Here is a 17,429-nt window from a genome sequence, read left to right as displayed (position 1 = left end):
TGAGTTTAATTAGATCCCATTTGTCAATTTTGGCTTTTGTTGCCATTGCTTTTGGTGTTTTAGACATGAAGTCCTTGCCCATGCCTATGTCCTGAATGGTAATGCCTAGGTTTTCTTCTAGGGTTTTTATGGTTTTAGGTCTAACATTTAAGTCTTTAATCCATCTTGAATTGATTTTTGTATAAGGTGTAAGGAAGGGATCCAGTTTCAGCTTTCTACATATGGCTAGCCAGTTTTCCCAGCACCATTTATTAAATAGGGAATCCTTTCCCCATTTCTTGTTTTTGTCAGGTTTGTCAAAGATCAGATACTTGTAGATATGTGGCATTATTTCTGACGGCTCTGTTCTGTTCCATTGATCTATATCTCTGTTTTGGTACCAGTACCATGCTGTTTTGGTTACTGTAGCCTTGTAGTATAGTTTGAAGTCGGGTAGTGTGATGCCTCCAGCTTTGTTCTTTTGGCTTAGGATTGACTTGGCGATGCGGGCTCTTTTTTGGTTCCATATGAACTTTAAAGTAGTTTTTTCCAATTCTGTGAAGAAAGTCATTGGTAGTTTGATGGGGATGGCATTGAATCTGTAAATTACCTTGGGAAGGATGGCCATTTTCATGATATTGATTCTTCCTACCCATGAGCATGGAATGTTCTTCCATTTGTTTGTATCCTCTTTTATTTCCTTGAGCAGTGGTTTGTAGTTCTCCTTGAAGAGGTCTTTCACATCCCTTGTAAGTTGGATTCCTAGGTATTTTATTCTCTTTGAAGCAATTGTGAATGGGAGTTCAGTCATGATTTGGCTCTCTGTTTGTCTGTTATTGATGTATAAGAACGCTTGTGATTTTTGCACATTGATTTTGTATCCTGAGACTTTGCTGAAGTTGCTTATCAGCTTAAGGAGATTTTGGGCTGAGACAATGGGGTTTTCTAGATATACTATCATGTCATCTGCAAACAGGGACAATTTGACTTCCTCTTTTCCTAATTGAATACCCTTGATTTCCTTCTCCTGCCTAATTGCCCTGGCCAGAACTTCCAACACTATGTTGAATAGAAGTGGTGAGAGAGGGCATCCCTGTCTTGTGCCAGTTTTCAAAGGGAATGCTTCCAGTTTTTGCCCATTCAGTATGATATTGGCTGTGGGTTTGTCATAAATAGCTCTTATTATTTTGAGATACGTCCCATCAATTCCTAATTTATTGAGAGTTTTTAGCATGAAGGGTTGTTGAATTTTGTCAAAGGCCTTTTCTGCATCTATTGAGATAATCACGTGGTTTTTGTCTTTCGTTCTGTTTATATGCTGGATTACATTTATTGATTTGCGTATATTGAACCAGCCTTGCATCCCAGGGATGAAGCCCACTTGATCATGGTGGATAAGCTTTTTGATGTGCTGCTGGATTCGATTTGCCAGTATTTTATTGAGGATTTTTGCATCAATGTTCATCAAGGATATTGGTCTAAAATTCTCTTTTTTTGTTGTGTCTCTGCCAGGCTTTGGTATCAGGATGATGCTGGCCTCATAAAATGAGTTAGGGAGGATTCCCTCTTTTTCTATTGATTGGAATAGTTTCAGAAGGAATGGTACCAGCTCCTCCTTGTACCTCTGGTAGAATTCAGCTGTGAATCCATCTGGACCTGGACTTTTTTTGGTTGGTAGCGAAACTCCATCTTAAAAAAAATTATATGTTTTAGGAACACGTAATTCTAAATTATGAAATCATTCTCATCTGTAAGATACCGCTATATGACAATTCAAGATTTCTTGCTTCCTGGGTTTTTTATTAAAATTAGGGTTACCAAGTGTTAATATTGTGGTAGATATATGTGATTAAGACTACTAGATACAAGAGAAATAATTCTGTATGCAAAATGTATAGCGGTTTTTGTTTCAGAGAAAGTAAATTCGCTTGGAGATTTTTAAGGATTATTTTAAATTGAAGGAATAAAAAAGATAGATAAAACTAAATGTGTGTAAAAAGTTGGGAAAGATGGAAAAAATTATACAAGGTTATTAAAAGTTTATGTAAATCTTACCTCGAGGTCAAAACTGATTGATATCAGATAGATTGTTTGTAAAGTTTATTTAAATTAGCTGTAATATTAAAAACATAGTGATACAAAACTAAAAATTTTGGTTAAAACAACAAGGTTTTCTTAAAGTATTTATTTGCTCTTAATAAGAGGTAATAAATATTGACTTTTAATCCTGAAATCTGTTACTATAAAAACTTTTCAGATTTGTATATCAGAAGTTCAACTTTTCCTGTACTTTCATGTTACACATGACTCACGGATCACATCATTGTCTTCTGTTCCTTCTTGAGAAGGAATAGAAGGCTTGGCTTTTCTGCTTGGCTGGGATGATAACTCCTTCAGCTTTTTCATCAGGTCTAATTTTGTACTCTTGGCTTTTAAATATGTCTGAATTGCTTCATGTAACCAGGAAACTTCCATGCTATCACTGTGAGCTACGGATCCCCACTGCTCTATGCTCTGGTTTTCCTGTTTACATTCCTCTGTAATATTATGCTCACTCATGACCCTGGACACACTCTTTCTATGTCTAATTAAATTCAAGTCTCCTTGTCATCCGGTTTGACTTCCAAGTGATTTAAATTAGCTTCCCATAAGAAGACACAATTATGCCACAGAAGATTTTACCCTTTAAATGACTGGCCTGTAATAAAGATTTTAGGTTTTATCAAGGTAATCCATGTGTTGCCTTTATTGTTTTTTTAATTACTTGGGAAAACTGAGGGTTTTCCGTTTTCACATCCATGTAACCTTCTATGTTGCTTTTGATGTCTTTTGGTTGTCATGCTAATTAAATGAGTGACTATTATTTAAAAATGACATGTGGCTGTGTGCAGTGGCTCATGCTTGTAATTCCAGCACTTTGGGAGGCCAAGGTGGGTGGATAACTTGAGCCCAGGAGTTCAAGTCCAGCCTGGGCAAAAGGAAAAAACCCCATCTCTACTAAAAACACAAAAACTAGCTAGGTGTGGTGGCACATGCCCATAGTCCTGGCTGCTTGGGAGGCTAAGGTGGAGGATCACCTGAGCCTGGGAGGTTGAGTCTGCAGTAAGCCATGATTGCACCACTGCATTCCAGCCTGGGCAACAGAGTGAGACCCTGTCTCAAAAAAATAATAAAATAATAAAAAAAAAGTCATTCTGTTTTGGTCAAATGTTTTTAATTTTTTGACATCTTTGCTAAAACTTACTTGATAACATTATATGTGAAGCATTGCCAAAAAATAAATAACACTAAATCTTCTTTTTTATTTTTTTCTCTGAGACAGAATCTTGCTTTGTCACCCAGGCTGCAGTGCAGTGGCATGATCTCGATTCACTGCAACCTCTGCCTCAAGGTTCAAGTGATTCTCCACCTCAACCTCCCAAGTAGCTGGGACTACAGACACGTGCCACCACGCCCGGCTAATTTTGTATTTTTAGTAGAGACAAGGTTTTGCCATGTTGGCCAGGCTGGTGTCAAGCTCCCGACCTCAGATAATCTGTTCAACTTGGCCTCCTAAATTGTTGGGATGACAGGCATGAGCCACTGTGTGTGACCTAAATCTTCTTTTGGTTACATTTGTAGGTATGTTATTAATATAAATATTTTAAATGTTATATAAATTATAAAAATCTAATATGGTATCAGTGATAACTTTGATGATGTTAAATCTTTTCTAAAGTTGTATGTGTATAGATATATTATTAATATAAATATTCTAAATATTTTATAAAATTTGTGGAAGTCTGATGGATCTGATGTGTTGCCATCAGTCATTATTCTGGCTGTTATCTTAAAATGCTACATATAGTAGAAATAACTAAATTTTCTTGCCAGTTGAGAACTTCCACTGGATTTTAACCAAAGGCTATTCTAAGTTTTTGTCATCCACGGTGATTGCTTAAAGTTCTTCTCTAAAACCCTTTACAGGCCGGGCGCGGTGCTGGACGTGGTGCAGGGTGTGGTGCTGGGCCTGTTGGAGGGTGTGGTGTTTGACGTGGTGCAGGGCGCAGAGCTGGGTGCCGTGCAGGGTGCGGTGCAGGGCGCGGTGGCTCACGCATACAAAAATCCCAGCACTTTGCAAGGCCAACGTGGGTGAATTGCTTGAACTCAGAAGTTTGAGAGCGGCCTGGGCAACATGGTAAAACCCTGTCTCTATAAAAATACAAAAATTAGCCAGGCATGATGGTGCATGCCTATGGTCCCAGCTACTTGGGAGGCTGAGGTAGGAGGATGGCTTGAGTTTGGGAGGGAGAGATTGCGGTAAGCCAAGACCATGCCACTGCACTCTATCCTGAGTGATAGAGCCAGACCATGTCTTGAAAAGAAAAAAAAAAAAGCCTTTACAATCAGCTATCATCTAAATTACTTTTAATGGAAAGGACTCTGACAAGTTCTTTTAAATATGGTTTCTGATAACTTTGGGGATCATACCATTGGACTAGGAAAATCTTCCAGGACTCTAAAAAGCTGAATGAGAATTTCTAATTGAAATCAAGCAAAACACAAAAAGCTGAATGAGAATTGCTATTTGAAATCAAGCAGAACAAGATTTAGTTACATGGGACTCAACTTATAAAAGACAGAAAAGATTTTATTCATGGCCCTTTCATTGGAAACATTGTTGATTCTCTTTATGTTTTGTTTTCCAAAGTCAAGAAATTTTTTTTTCTTTTCAGCTATTTTTAACATACAGTACATTAGATAAACTATATTGTGAACAAAAATTTGAGCCATTTATCTGTCTCTCTAACTGATTTCTTCAGAATTCAGAAGCCATTCATGAGCATTCTTAAATTATGGCAATATAATTATTTGCATAATTTCAATAAGAATCTGTTTCTGGTAACAGGATTCAATTGGAGACACTTTTTGTTTTATCAAGGCTTTAACTTGAATGGCAGATACAACCAGACCACTTTAAGGAATTGAGGTTGGCTTTATAGCACCAATACAAAGCCCCTTAGAATGACTGGCTTGGAGTCTTGTCTACAAGGGTCCTTTACAAAGTTGCTGTCCTTGTGGTAAGAAGTAATGTCACTTTCTGATGGGCCCAGGAACCTCAAGATATTTGGGGACCTTGAGAAGAGAGGACTACACCCATTCATAAAAGTATTACAGGAGAGCTGGCAAGATGTCTGAATAGGAACAGCTCCGGCCTGCAGCTCCCAATGAGATCAACCCAGAAGGCGGGTGATTCGTTCATTTCCAACTGAACCTCCACTAGTGAAGGCAAATAGCATCTGGAGTGGACCTCCAACAAACTCCAGCAGACCTGCAGCAGACGGACCTGACTGTTAGAAGGAAAACTAACAAACAGAAAGAATAGTATCAACATCACCAACATCAAAGACCAGAGGTAGATAAATCCACAAAGATGGGGAAAAAACAGTGCAAAAAGGCTGCAAACTCCAAAAGCCAGAATGCCTCTTCTCCTCCAAAGGATCACAACTCCCCACCAGCAAGGGAACAAAACTGGACAGACAATGAGTTTGACGAATTGATAGAAGGAGGCTTCAGAAGGTGGGTAATAACAAACTCCTCCGAGCTAAAAGAGCATGTTCTAACCCAAGGCAAGGAAGCTAAGAACCTGGAAAAAAAAGTTAGATGATTTTTTGTTCTTGCGATAGTTTACTGAGAATGATGATTTCCAATTTCATCCATGTCCCTACAAAGGACGTGAACTCATCATTTTTTATGGCTGCATAGTATTCCATGGTGTATATGTGCCACATTTTCTTAATCCAGTCTATCATTGTTGGACATTTGGGTTGGTTCCAAGTCTTTGCTATTGTGAATAATACCATAATAAACATACGTGTGCATGTGTCTTTATAGCAGCATGATTTATAGTCCTTTGGGTATATACCCAGTAATGGGATGGCTGGGTCAAATGGAATTTCTAGTTCTAGATCCCTGAGGAATCTCCACACTGACTTCCACAATGGTTGAACTAGTTTACAGTCCCACCAACAGTGTAAAAGTGTTCCTATTTCTCCACATCCTCTCCAGCACCTGTTGTTTCCTGACTTTTTAATGATTGTCATTCTAACTGGTGTGAGATGGTATCTCATTGTGGTTTTGATTTGCATTTCTCTGATGGCCACTGATGGTGAGCATTTTTTCATGTGTTTTTTGGCTGCATAAATGTCTTCTTTGGAGAAGTGTCTGTTCATGTCCTTCGCCCACTTTTTGATGGGGTTGTTTGTTTTTTTCTTGTAAATTTGTTGGAGTTCATTGTAGATTCTGGATATTAGCCCTTTGTCAGATGAGTAGGTTGCGAAAATTTTCTCCCATTTTGTAGGTTGTCTGTTCACTCTGATGGTAGTTTCCTCTGCTGTGCAGAAGCTCTTTAGTTTAATTAGATCCCATTTGTCAATTTTGGCTTTTCTTGCCATTGCTTTTGGTGTTTTAGACATGAAGTCCTTGCCCATGCCTATGTCCTGAATGGTATTGCCTAGGTTTTCTTCTAGGGTTTTTATGGTTTTAGGTCTAACATTTAAGTCTTTAATCCATCTTGACTTAATTTTTGTATAAGGTGTAAGGAAGGGATCAAGTTTCAGCTTTCTACATATGGCTAGCCAGTTTTCCCAGCACCATTTTCTCACTCATAGGTGGGAATTGAACAATGAGAACACATGGACACAGGAAGGGGAACATCACACTTCGGGGACTGTTGTGGGGTGGGGGGAGGGGGGAGGGATAGCATTGGGAGATATACCTAATGCTAGATGACAAGTTGGTGGGTGCAGCGCACCAGCATGGCACATGTATACATATGTAACTTACCTGCACATTGCGCACATGTACCATAGAGCCTAAAGTATAATAATAATAATAATAATAATAATAATAAAAAGAAAAGAAAAAAAAAAGAAAAGTCCAGAAAACAAATCTAACATAAATGGAAACAAAGATAAGAATAAATATATAATGAGTTCCTTTTAAATGAAGGCAGCAGAGCAAAGGCAGGACTACCATCTGTGTACAAACTAAACTGTTAGGGGGATGGCATGGGTATGTAGTGGTTATTTTTGGAAAGATGCAAAACCCAAATCCTTCTATCTAAATCTGTGTAAGAGGCACATCATCTCAGGACTCTGCCATCTATGATACAAAATGCATAAAATGAAATTTCTGCTTTATCTTACATTCCATGGAAATATCTTTATTGGAATAAAGTGGCCTACATTTACATTCACTTCAAAAAAAAAAAAAAGTTAGATGAATTGCTAACCAGAATAACCAGTTTAGAGAAGAATATAAATGACCTGATGGAGCTGATAAACACAGCACAAGAACTTCATGAATCATATACAAGTATCAATAGCTGAATCAATCAAGCAGAAGAAAGGATATCAGAGATTGAAGATCAACTCAATGAAATAAAGCAAGAAGACAAGATTAGAGAAAAAACAGTAAAAAGAAATGAACAAAGCCTCCAAGAAATAGAGGACTATGTGAAAAGACTGAATCTACGTTTGATTGGTGTACCTGAAAGTGACGGGGAGAATGGAACCAAGTTGGAAAACACTCTTAAGGATATTATCCAGGAGAACTTCCCCAACCTAGCAAGACAGGCCAACATTCAAATTCAGGAAATACAGAGAACACCACTAAGATACTCCTCAAGAAGAGCAACCCCAAGACAGAAAATCTTCAGATTCACCAAGGTTGAAATGAAGGAAAAAATGTTAAGGGCAGTCAGAGAGAAAGGTTAAGTTACCCACAAAGGGAAGCCCATCAGACTAACAGTGGATCTCTTGGCAGAAACCCTACAAGCCAGAAGAGAGTAGGGGCCAATATTCAACATTCCTAAAGAAAAGAGTTTTCAAGCCAGAATTTCATATCCAGCCAAACTAAGCTTCATAAGTGAAGGAGAAATAAAAATCCTTTACAGACAAGCAAATGCTTTAAGATTTTGTCACCACCAGGCCTGCCTTACAAGAGCTCCTGAAGGAAGCACTAAACACGGAAAGGAACAACTGGTACCAGCTGCTGCAAAAACGTACCAAATTGTAAAGACCATTGACACTATGAAAAAACTGCATCAACTAACGAGCAAAATAACCAGCTAGTATCATAATGACAGGATCAAATTCACATATAACAATATTAACCTTAAATGTAAATGAGTTTAAATGCCCCCAATTAAAAGATGCAGACTGGCAAATTGGATAAAGAGTCAAGACCCATCAATGTGCTGTATTCAGGAGACCCATCTCATACACATAGACTCAAAATAAAGGGATGGAGGAACACTTACCAAGCAAGTGGAAAGCAACAAAAGGCAGGGGTTGCAATCCTAGTTTCTGATAAAACAGACTTTAAGCCAACAAAGATCAAAAGAGACAAAGAAGGGCATTACATAATGGGAAAGGGATCAATGAAACAAGGAGAGCTAACAATACTAGACATATAATCACCCAATACAGGAGCACTCAGATTCATAAAGCAAGTTCTTAAACACCTACAAGGAGACTTAGACTCCCACCCAATAATAGTGAGAGACTTTAACACTCCACTGTCAATATTAGATCAATGAGACAGAAAATTAACAAGAATATCCAGGACTTGAACTCAGCTCTGGACCAAGTGGACTTAATAGACATCTACAGACCTCTCCACCCCAAATCAACAAAATATACCTTCTTCTCAGCACCACATTGCACTTATTCTAAAATTGACCACATAATTGGAAGTAAAACACTCCTCGGGAAATGCAAAAGAACAGAAATCATAACAAACAGTCTCTCAGACCACAGTGCAATCAAATTAGAATGTAGGATTAAGAAACTCACTCAAAACCTCACAACTACATGGAAACTGAGCAACCTACTCCTGAATGACTACTGGGTAAATAACGAAATAAAGGCAGAAATAAAGATTTCTTTGAAACCAATGAGAACAAAGACACAACGTACCAGAATCTCTGGGACACATTTAAAGCAGTGTGTACAGGGAAATTTATAGCACTAAATGCCCACAAGAGAAAGCAGGAAAGATCTAAAATTGACACCTTAACATCAAAATTAAAAGAACTAGAGAAGCAAGAGCAAACAAATTCAAAAGCTAACAGAAGACAAGACATAAATAAGATCAGAGCAGAACTGAAGTAGATAGAGACACAAAAAACCCTTCCAAAAATCAATGAATCCAGGAGCTGGTTTTTCAAAAAGATCAACAAAATAGACCACTAGCCAGACTAATAAAGAATGAAAGAGAGAAGAATCAAATAGATGCAATAAAAAATGATAAAGGGGATATCACCACCAATCCCACAGAAATAGAAATTATCATCAGAGAATACTATAAACACCTCTATGCAAATAAACTAGAAAATCTAGAAGAAATAGATAAATTCCTGGACACATACACCCTCCCAAGTCTAAACCAGGAAGAAGGCAAATTCCTGAATAGACCAATAACAAGTTCTGAAATTGAGGCATTAATTAATAGCCTACCAACCAAAAAAAGTCCAAGACCAGACGGATTCACAGCCTAATTCTATCAGAGGTACAAAGAGGAGCTGGTACCATTCCTTCTGAAACTATTCCAAACAATAGAAAAAGAGAGAATCCTCCCTAACTCATTTTATGAGGCCAGCATCATCTTGATACCAAAACCTGGCAGGGACACAACAAAAAAAAAGAAAATTTTAGGCCAATATCCGTGATGAACATCGATGCAGAAATCCTGAATAAAATACTGGAAAACTGAATCCAGCAGCACATCAAAAAGCTTGTCCACCATGATCAAGTTGGCTTCATCCCTGGGATGCAAGTCTGGTTCAACATATGCAAATCAATAAATGTAATCCATCACATAAACGGAACCAATGACAAAAACTACATGATTATCTCAATAGATGCAGAAAAAGCCTTTGACAACATTCAACAGCCCTTCGTGCTAAAAACTCTCAATAAACTTGTATTGATGGAAAGTATCTCAAAATATTAAGTGCTATTTATGACAAACCCACAGCCAATAACATACTGAATGTGCAAAAACTGGAAGCATTCCCTTTGAAAATCAGCACAAGACAAGGATGCCCTCTCTCACTACTCCTATTCAACATAGTGTTGGAAGTTCTGGCCAGGGTAATCAGGCAAGAGAAAGAAATAAAGGGTATTCAATTAGGAAAAGAGGAAGTCAAATTGTCTCTGCTTGCAGATGACATGATTGTATATTTAGAAAACCCCATCGTCTCAGCCCAAAATCTCCTTAAGCTGATAAGCAACTTCAGCAAAGTTTCAGGATACAAAATCAATGTGCAAAAATCACAAGCTTTCCTATACACCAATAACAGACAAACAGAGAGCCAAACTATGAGTGAACTCCCATTCACCATTGCTACAACAAGAATGAAATACCTAGGAATACAACTTAAAAGAGACCTGAAGGACCTCTTCAAGGAGAACTACAAAACACCCCTCAAGGAAATAAGAGAGGACACAAACAAATGGAAAAACATTCCATGCTCATAGATAGGAAGAATCAATATCGTGAAAATGGCCATACTGCCCAAAGTAATTTATAGATTCACTGCTATCCCCATTAAACTACCATTGTCTTTCTCCATGGAATTGGAAAAATATACTTTAAATTTCATATGGTATCAAAAAACAGCCCGAATAGCCAAGACAATCCTAAGCAAAAAGAACAAAGCTGGAAGCATCATGCTACCTGACTTCAAACTATACTACAAGGCTACGGTAACTGAAACAGTATGGTACTGGTACCAAAATAGATATATAGATCAAAGGAACAGAACAGAGCCCTCAGAAATAACAACACACATCTACAACCATCTGATCTTTGACAAACCTGAGAAAAACAAGCACTGGGGAAAGGATTCCCTATTTAATAAATGGTGTTGGGAAAACTGGCTAGCCTTAGGCAGAAAGCTGAAATTGGATCCCTTCCTTACACCTTATACAAAAATTAACTCAAGATGGATTGAAGACTTAAACATAAGACCTAAAGCCATAAAAACCCTAGAGGAAAACCTAGGCAATACCATTCAGGACATAGGCATGGGCAAAGACTCCATGACTAAAACACCAAAAACAATGGCAACAAAAGCCAAAATTGACAAATGGGACCTAATTAAACTAAAGAGCTTCTGGACAGCAAAAGAAACAATCAGAGTGAATGGGCAATGTAAAAAATGGGAGAAAATTTTTGCAATCTATCCATCTGTCAAAGGGCTAATATCCAGAATCTACAAAGAACTTAAACAAATTTACTAGAAAAAACAACCCCATCAAAAAGTGGGTGAAGGATATGAACAGACACTTCTCAAAAGAGGACAATTATGCAACCAACAAACATATGAAAAAAAGCTCATCATCACTAGTCACTAGAGAAATGCATCTCATGCCATCTCAAGCCAGTTAGATACCATGAGATACCATCTCATGCCAGTTAGAATGGCGATCATTAAAGTCAGGAAATAACAGATACTGGAGAGGGTGTGGAGAAATAGGAATGCTTTTACACTGTTGGTGGGACTGTAAACTAGTTCAACCATTGTGGAAGACAGTGTGGCTATTCCTCAAGGATCTAGAACTAGAAATACCATTTGGTCCAGCAATCCCATTACTGGGTATATACCCAAAGGATTATAAATCATTCTACCATAAAGACACATGCACATGTATGTTTAGTTCAGGACTGTTCACAATAACAAAGACTTGGAACCAACCCAAATGCCCATCAATTATAGACTGGATAAAGAAAATATGGCACATATACACCATAGAATACTATGCAGCCATAAAAAAGGATGAGTTCATGTCCTTTGTAGGGACATGGATGAAGCTGGAAACCGTCATTCTCAGCAAACTAACACAAGAACAGAAAACAAAACACCACATGTTCTCACTCATAAGTGGGAGTTGAACAATGAGAACACATGGATACAGGGAGGGGAACATCACACACTGGGGCATGTTGGGGGGTGGGGGGCGGGGGGAGGGATAGCTTTAGGACAAATACCTAATATAGGTGATGGGTTGATGAGTGCAGCAAACCACCACAGCACATGTATACCTATGTAACAAACCTGCACGTTCTGCACATGTACCCCAGAACTTAAAGTGCAATAAAAAAATAGGTTAAAAAAAAGTATTACAGACACAGTCTGATTCAAATCTTTGACTTGTCTAGCCTCAAGGCTTTTAAAAATCTAAGATTCCTTATTAAAAAGTTCCAACAAAGCCAATTTTAAGAAGCCTATATGGTCAATAAATATTCTTTCTGCACTTTATGCAAATAATCAGACCAGGTATGATAAGACTAAAACTTATTTTGCACACAAATTGGTCCTACTATGATTTGTCTTTGATAAAATGATGGACTAGAGAGAGAAAATTTGTGTTCCAAAAGAAAACTATGACATATGCTATTAGATTCCAGCCCTGATCATTGTTTTCGAGTTTTTATTATTTGCCTATAATTTGGGCTGAATCCTGAATTATTTCCTGGCTCCAAGTGTTCCCTAGTGAACCTGGATATAATATATTTTAAAAAACTAGTTTCATCCTGTCAGGAATGAGATGTATTTTTGAAGGACTACTTAAACTAGCAATTACAATTCGATTATTATGATTATAGAATCTCGGGATTTCTCTTCCTTCTTGTCAAGGTCTTTACCTGATGTTTGTCTCATTAGAAAAAAAAAAAAAATCAGACTGATTACACTCTACTCAAGACTGAAGACATGTACTTTAACCTGTCTCTATTACCAGTAAGCCAAAGCCTTAACTTTCAGAATCTGTCAGGGACCCTGTGTGGTCCCTGGATCAAGCACCCATGGGCTTATGAATGTGTTGACCGCTGGCATATGAGAGGTAATTGTCTATTAGGTTATGTGGCTCTTCCTCTTTCTATTTATAACTCCAATGTTTCTGAACGCTGAAGTAGTTCATCAAAATTATTTTCCAGGATTAGACAAGCCGTACCTGCAAACCAAGGAGATGAATTTTGGCCTATGTTTGGCAGAAGTCTCTTGCAATGATGGGGAATAACCTCTCATGAACGTATAATTAGAAGTCTGTCAGCCACTCTAGGTAACTTAGCAAATGAACTAGCTGAAGCCATAGCTACCAAATAAAGATCTTTAGACTCTTTAGCCAGGATAGTCATGGATGATGGAATAACTTTAGGCTACATAGTGGTGAAACAGGGAGAAATTCATATGGCAGCTAGCTAACACATCACGTTGTGTTTAGATCCATACATCTTCTGAAGTTGAAACACATGTAAAAAAATAAGACGATATGGGAATTAATTATGACAAATCCTAGGGAAGAGGCTGAAAGAGCTGTAACACAAACAGGGCTGAGATATGCCCCTTGCTCACCACATTGTGTGCAAAGAGAAGGAAAGAAGAGCTGTGGCCCTTTGGGGAGCCCAGACCTGGGAGCTCCCCGAGCCAGGGCTGTGATTCCCTCTTTGGGGCCCTGTGGTTCCTGGTATCTCCAAGCTTCTGGATGCCACTGTGTTCCCAGTGTGCCAGCTGTGGAAGCTGCTTGCGGTGCCCGTGGTCCAGCCACAGCCTTGTGGAGAGCTGGTGCCCGTGTTGGCACCTGGAGCTACCTGCTCCACTGCAGCAGCCAGCAAGTCTGACTGCACAGTGGGCAGACCCCATGCTCGCTCACACACCCCTTGCCACTCCATGCAGTCTCCCTTGGCAGGCATGGGATCCAACGTGGTAGCATGAGCTGAGCACAGCCTGCCAGGCTGAGTGTGTGGGGCCCAGCAAAACTCAGGCAAAAGTGCCAGCAGACATAGAGGTTTCTGTCCAGAAAAGTGACACTCCAAGGATCCCATAACACCGCTACTCTTCCCAGCCTCTGGAAACTCTGTCTACTCTCTATCTTGATGAGTTCAATTGTTTTAATTTTTAGCTCCCACAAATGAGTGAGAACATGCAAAGTCTGTCTTTCTGTGCCTGGCTCATTGTACTTAACATAACGTCCTCTAGTTCCATCAATGTTCAAATAACAGAATCTTATTCTTTTTCATGGCCGAAGAGTATTCCATTGTGTATATGTATTACATTTTCTTTATCCCTTCATCTGTTGATGCACACTTAGGTTGCTTCCAAATCTTGGCTATTAGGAATAATGCTGAAATAAATATGGGAATGCAGATATCTCTTTGATATACTAATTTTCCCTCTCTTGGGTATATACCCAGCAGTGGGATCGCTGGATCATATGATAGTTCTATTTTTAATTTTTTGAGGGACCGCCATATTGTTCTCCATAGTGAATGTACTAATTTACATTCCCACCAACAAGTAAGAGTGTTCCCTTTTCCCCACATTCTTGGAAGCATTTGTTTTTGCCTGTCTTTTGCATAAAAGCCATTTTAATGGGGTAAGATGATAAGATATCAATCTTATTATAGTTTTGATTTGAATTTCTCTGATGACCAATGATATTGAGCATCTTTTCATATACCTATTTGACATTTATATATCTTCTTTTTTGTTCTTGCTCATTTTTTGAGACAGGGTCTCACTCTACCACCCAGGCTGGAGTGCAGTGGTATGATCATGGCTTAATGTAGTGTTGACTGCCAGGGTTCAAGCAATACTCCCACCTCAGCCTCCTGAGTAGCTGGGACCACAGGCATGCATCACCATGCCCAGGTAGTTTTTAAAATTATTTGCCATGTTGTTCAGGTTGGTCTTGAACTCCTGGGCTCAAGTGGTCCACCCTTCTTGGCTCCCCAAAGTGCTGGAATTACAGGTGTGAGCCACTGTGCCTGACCTGTGTGCCTTCTTTTGAGAAATGTCTGTTCAGATCTTTTGCCCATTTAAATAATTGGATTATTAGTTTTTTTCTTATAGAGTTGTTTGAGCTCCTTATATATTCTGGTTATTAATCCCTTGTCAGATATATAGTTTGCAAATATTTTCTTCCATTCTGTGGATTGTCTTTTCACTTTGCCCATTGTTTTCTTTACTATGCAAAAACTTTTGAACTTGATGTGATACCACTTGTTCATTTTTGCTTTGGTTGTCTGAGCTTTTGGAGTATTACTCAAGAAATCTGTGCCCAGACCAATTTCCTGGAGAGTTTCCCTAATGTTTTCTTTCATTAGTTTTGTGTCTTTGATTTAAGTCTTTAACCCATTTGGATTTGATTTTTGTATATAGCACAAGAGAGGGTTCCAGTTTAATTATTCTGCCAATGACTTTGGGAGGCTGAGGTGGGCAGATCATGAAGGCAGGAGATCGAGACCATCCTGGCTAACACTGTGAAACTCCGTCTCTACTAAAAATACAAAAAAAAAAAATTTAGCCAGGCACGGTGGTGGGCACCTGTACTCCCAGCTACTTGGGAGGCTGAGGAGGAGAATGGTGTGAACCCAGGAGGTGGAGCTTGCAGTGAGCCCAGATCACACCACTGCACTCCAGCCTGAGCAACAGAGCTAGACTCCATCTCAAAAAAAAAAAAAAAATTATTCTGCCAATGAATATCTAGTTTTCCCAGCACAATTTGTTAAAGAGACTGTCCTCTCCCCCATGTATATTCTTGGCACCTTCATTGAAAATGAGTTAATTGTAAATGTATGGATTTATTTCTGGGTTCTCTATTCTGTTCCTTTGGTCTATGTGTCTGTTTTATGCCAGTACCATGCTGTTTTGTTTACAATTGCTCTGTAGTATAATTTAAAGTCAGGTGATGTGAGTCTTCCAGTTTTGTTCTTTTTGCTCAGGATGGCTTTTGGTATTCTGGGTCTTTTATGGTTTCATATAAATTTTAGGATTTTTTTCTATTTCTGTGAAGAGTGTTATTAGTATTTCAATAGGGATTGCATTGAATCTGTAGATTGCTTTGTGAAGTATGAGTATTTTAACAATATTTACTTTTCCAATCAATGAACATGGACTATCTTTCTATTTTTTTTTGGTGTCCTCTTTAATTTTTTTGCATTGGTGTTTTATAGTTTTCATTGTAGAGATCTTTCACTTCTTCTGTTATGTTTATTCCTAGAAATTTTATTTTATTAGTAGCTATTGTAAATGGGATTACATTCTTGATTTTCTTCTTTAGATTGTTCATTTTTGGCATTTAGAAATGCTACCGACTTTTGTAGTTTGATTTTCTATCCTGTGACTCTGAATTTGTTGATCAGTTCTAATAGTTTTTTGGTGGAGTCCTTAGGTTTTTCCAAATATAAGATCAAATAATCTGCAAACAAGAAAACAGTAATAATTTTGCTTCTTTCCAATTCCTTTTATTGTTTTTCTCTTGTCTGGATTGCTCTAGCTAGGACTTCAAGTACTATGTTGAGTAACAGTGTTGGAAGTGGAGATTCTTGTCTTGTTCCAGATCTTAGAAGAAAGGCTTTCAGCTTTTCCCTGTTCAGGATGATACTGGCTGTGGGTCTGTTGCATATGGTTTTTATTGTGTTGTGGTATGTTCCTTCTATATCTAGTTTTTTTTGAGGGTTTCTTTTTATCACAGGGATGTTGGATTTTATTAAATGCTTTTCAGCTTCAATTGAAATTATCATATGGTTTTTGTCCTTCATTCTGTTGGTATGATGTGTCACATTGATTGATTTGCCTATGTTGAACCATGTTGGCATCCTTGGGATAAATCCCACTTAGACATGATGAATGGTCTTTTTCATAGAATGAGTTTGGAAATACTACAGCCTCCTCTGTTTTTTGGAACAGTTTGAGTAGGATTGATAGTAATTCTGCCTACAATGTTTGGTAAAATTAATCAGTGAAGCCATTGGATCCAGGCTTTTCTTTGCTAGGAGATGTTTTATTATGGCTTCAATTTCATTTATCCATTTCTTCTAGGTTTGTTGTTTGGTTGGTTTTTTTTTTTGAGATGGAGTCTTGCTCTGTCACCCAGGCTGGAGCGTGGTACAATCTCAGCCCACTGCAACCTCTGCCTCCCAGGTTCAAGTGATTCTCCTGCCTCAGCCTCTGGAGTAGCTGGGAGTATAGGTGCATGCCACCATGCCTGGCTAATTTTTGTATTTTTAGTAGAGATGGGGTTTCACCATGTTGGCCAGGCTGGTCTTGAACTCCTGACCTCAGGTGATCACCTGCCTTGGCCTCCCAAAGTGTTGGGATTACAGGCATGAGCCACGGTGCCCAGCCGTTTCTTCCAGGTTTTTCAATTTATTGGAATATAGTTGGTTGTAATAGTTTCTAATGATTCTTTGAATTTCTGCGGTATCAGTTGTAGTGTTTCCTTTTTAATCTCTGGTTTTACATATTTGAGTCTTCTCTCTTTTTTCTTAGTCTGGCTAAATGTTTGTTGATTTTGTTGGTCTTTTAAAAAATATTAACTTTTCATTTCCTTGATATTTTATATTTTTAAATTTCAATTTCATTTATTTCCGCTCTGATCTTTGCTATGTTTCCTTCTACT

Source organism: Pongo abelii, chromosome 22 (assembly GCF_028885655.2).
Source record: "Pongo abelii isolate AG06213 chromosome 22, NHGRI_mPonAbe1-v2.0_pri, whole genome shotgun sequence".
Taxonomy (NCBI): Eukaryota; Metazoa; Chordata; class Mammalia; order Primates; family Hominidae; genus Pongo; species Pongo abelii.
Note: the sequence above shows the minus strand (reverse complement) of the source record.